This window comes from Heteronotia binoei, chromosome 12 (assembly GCF_032191835.1).
Source record: "Heteronotia binoei isolate CCM8104 ecotype False Entrance Well chromosome 12, APGP_CSIRO_Hbin_v1, whole genome shotgun sequence".
Lineage (NCBI taxonomy): Eukaryota > Metazoa > Chordata > Lepidosauria > Squamata > Gekkonidae > Heteronotia > Heteronotia binoei.
Window position 1 is genome coordinate 14,151,238 of NC_083234.1, and position 4,021 is coordinate 14,155,258.

The following is a 4,021-nucleotide window of genomic DNA, read 5'->3' on the forward strand; positions in this document are numbered from 1 at the left end:
CCTGTGGTGTATGATGTCATAGAATCTGGGCCTTTTTTTGAGCAGGAATGCAGTTCCAGCTGACTTGGCATCAGGGGTGTGGCCTAGTATGCAAAAAAGGTCCTGCTGGGCCTTTTCTACAAAAAGCCATGTGCAAAACAATGGTGAAGTCAGGGGGTGTGGCCTAATATGCAAATGAGTCCCTGCTGGGCTTTTTCTACCAAAAAAGCCCTGCATCGAATCCACCCTACAAAACAGCCATTTTCCTCCAGGAGAAGTAATCTTTGCAGTCTGAAGATCTCCAAGAGATCCTCAGGTCCCACCTGGAGGCTGGCAACCCTATAAGGTGTGCCTCATCATTGTCACTAGATGTACATTTTGGTTCCTAAAATGTGTTGACAGAAACGCAGCTCTGGATGTTTTCCTGTCCTGCCTAGGTTTTGCGCGAATGTTAAGCTGCTCAGTACAAAAATATACCTGTGACCGGCAGATACATACCTTCTGCGCTGAGCCCAAGGGACGCCTCGCTGAATGGGCTCTCTTGTCTGCGAGGGAATTCAGATGATTCCACTGCACGGCTCAGAACGGTCATTACCGGCCTCTTTCTGACCGGGCGTGCGTGTGCGGAACTGACAAAGGAGGGCTTTGAGAGAACTCACGGAGGGTCTGGAGACGCATTGTCTCCACACCAGAAGCTATAAATGGTCTTCCCCCTGAGAGGGGGTTGTATTTGATAACAGGATTAGCCACAGATCAAGTTTACCATGTGAATGGGAAAGCTGGAGAGGAATTCACACACCGAGGGCGAGGGCAGGGAATGGGGTATTTTTTTCGGGGGCTAACAAGGCTGGCCCAAAGTAGCCATCTCTGTCGCTAACCTTGGGAGATGCCCGAATCAACATGCTTACATGTCAGCCCATGAAGCTGTCTTCGCTTGAAGCAGGCCCTTGGTCTGTCAAGGTAAGTATCGTCGACTTAGACCGGCAGCCGCTCTCCAGGATCAGTCAGTGAGTCAGTATTTATTACAATCAAAGGCCAGCAGAAATTCAGAACATCTCTTAAAACCATCTTACATTCATAAAGCTCGGAACGCTAAAAATCCATTCCGATGGATCCAAACATTTCCACTTTCTGATTCCTACAGAACAGAATTTTGCTACTATGTAAGTTACAAATTTCTGTGCTTCTTCTAGGATAGTGGCTCCCAACCTTTTTTTGGCACCAGAGACCAGTTTTGTGGAAGACAATTTTTGCATGGACCGGTGGGGGGGGGCAGCGCTGGTTTTTTTAACACCCCAGGCTGCCCTCGCCCTGTCCTTGCCCCCTATGGGGGGGAGAGGAGACTGGGGCTCTTTCTGCCACGTCCCCACTAGGTGACCAAGTGTTAGGAGGCCAATATGCTTCCCCGTCCCATTAAAAGACCCCAGCCCAAGGCTGCACTGCCTCTTTCATCTGCCCAGGTCCCGGGTGGGTGCTGGCGGTGTGGTGCCTCTGCCTTGCTCTACGGCCTGGTTCCTAGCAGGCCATGGACCGGTACCGGTTCGCGGCCCAGTAGTTGGGGATTCTTGTTCTAGGAGATATTGCCAGAGTACTTCAGTCTTAAAGTGCATATAATACTTTGGGGAGCCAGTTTGGTGTAGCGGTTAAGTGTGCGGACTCTTATCTGGGAGAACCGGGTTTGATTCCCCACTCCTCCACTTGCAGCTGCTGGAATGGCCTTGGGTAAGCCAGAGCTCTGGCAGAGGTTGTCCTTGAAAGGGCAGCTGCTGTGAGAGCCCTCTCCAGCCCCACCCACCTCACAGGGGGGAGGAAGATAAAGGAGATTGTGAGCCGCTCTGAGACTCTTCGGAGTGGAGGGCGGGATATAAATCCAATATCTTCTTCTTCTTCTTCTTCTTCAAAGGGACACATGTAGAAAGCAATGGAAAAATTAATTGCAATCGTTTTTCTTGGTAAAATTCACAATGCAAGAGTATACGTGTGATGGACTCAACTAGTTTTCCAGAACAGGAGCAATATCGCTTCTGCACTGGTAGCTGAGAATATCTGCCAAATAGTACTGCAGAAGGAAATGCATCAAAACGTGCTTTCAAAAAGGCCCATCTGTGTCTCTCATAGGTGCTATTCAAGATATATGGGGCTGTTGCATGTTCAGCCATGTTTTCAAACTACTTAACTCACCCGCTACATATCTCTGTCTAATTTCTTGCTATTCCCCCCCCCCCCCCAGTACAACTGCTTCTATGTACCACAATGGCACTGAACATGTGAAAGGACCTTACACAAAGTAAGACCACAGGCCAGTCAAGATCTGTGCTGTCTACTCTGATCGGCCCTGACTCATGACGTTCTCAGGAAGACCTCTTTCGCATCACTTGTTAGCTGCTCCTTTTACTAGGGATTGAACCAGGGACCTTCTGCATATGAACCTATGAAGCTGCCTTATACTGAATCAGACCCTCGGTCCATCAAAGTCAGTATTGTCTACTCAGACTGGCAGCGGCTTTCCAGGGTCTCAAGCTGAGGTTTTTCACACCTATTTGCCTGGACCCTTTTTAGTTGGAGATGCCAGGGATTGAACCTGGGACCTTCTGCTTACCAAGCAGATGCTCTACCACTGAGCCACAGCCCCTCCTCGCATTTACTTAATACCCAAATGTCAATGTGGAGCAACAACTAGAGAACTGGACTGGATGGGCCACTGGCCTGATCCAACATGGCTTCTCTTGTGTTCTTATGTTAACTGGAGGGAAATCCTGAGTTCAAATCCCTACTCAGCCAAGATGCTAAGCGTCTGCCTCTGAGTTAAATCAATAGCTTAGTCCTCAGGACAAAATGAGAGAATCACAGGGATGCTGCTCTGAGCTCTTCCTGGGAGGATGGATTCCACATATCCCCCTCCCCCCAAAATGTGGCCAAGGACCTTTTAAATGTATCTGTTTTGAAGAAGAAGATATTGGATTTATATCCCGCCCTCCACTCCGAAGAGTCTCAGAGCGGCTCACAATCCCCTTTCCCTTCCTCCCCCACAACAGACACCCTGTGAGGTGGGTGGGGCTGGAGAGGGCTCTCACAGCAGCTGCCCTTTCAAGGACAACCTCTGCGAGAGCGATGGCTGACCCAAGGCCATTCCAGCAGCTGCAAGTGGAGGAGCTGGCAATCAAACCCGGTTCTCCCAGATAAGAGTCCGCACACTTCACCACTACACCAAACTGGCTTTCTATTTTGCTAACAGAAATTCTGCTAATAGAGATTTACCTCCCTGGCTTTCCATTCAATTGAACAACTTGGGCGGTATGAGCCTCCCCCTAGCCTGCCATGGGCTTGCCACCTTCTGCCATTCCGTTTGGAGGCCAGGCCGCCTCCCCCGAGGCCTCAGAATGGGAAGGAGAGGGGGTTACACCACCCAAGCCCTCTTCCTTCCCAGGACCGGCTTCTTCTTGGCTCCCCCTTTCTCTCTGCCGCTCAGTCCTTCCTTTCTGCCTCAGCCAAGTGCGGTGCTTTCCCTTTTATGGGATTCCCTGCCCCACTCCCACCTGGCTTGTCTCCAACCTCCTTCCCCCAGCTCCACCTGAAAGACTATAAACGGAAAGGGAAGCTTTCCTTTCCTCTTCCCCCCGTTGCCTGTCCCTTCCTGCCCTTCCCCAAGGCTGGGCTTGACCTTGCCTTCTGACTATGCCCTTCCCTGCTCCTGCAGAAGATCCAGTTGGAGTTGGATTTGTATAGAATACATACAGATTCCCAGGGCTTTTTTTGTAGCAGGAACTCCTTTGCATATTAGGCCACACACCCCTGATGTAGCCAATCCTCCAAGAGCTTACAGGGCTCTTCTTACAGGGCCTACTGTAAACTCTTGGAGGATTGGCTACATCAGGGGTGTGTGGCCCAGGGATGGAATTCTAGCAAGAGCACCTTTGCATATTAGGCCACACACCCCTGATGTAGCCAATCCTCCTGGAACTTAAAAGCAGGCCCTATTCTAAGAGCTCTTGCAGGACTGGCTACATCAGGGGTGTGTGGCCTAATATGCAAAGGTGCTCCT

General features: G+C 50.4%; 1 non-coding gene across 1 annotated transcript; it reads right to left on the bottom strand.

Moving 5' to 3' along the window:
* Window positions 1-2,539: 2,539 nt before the first annotated feature.
* Window positions 2,540-2,611, bottom strand: TRNAT-GGU (transfer RNA threonine (anticodon GGU)). Its single transcript has one exon. It is a non-coding gene; the product is annotated as a tRNA-Thr (tRNA).
* Window positions 2,612-4,021: the final 1,410 nt, after the last annotated feature.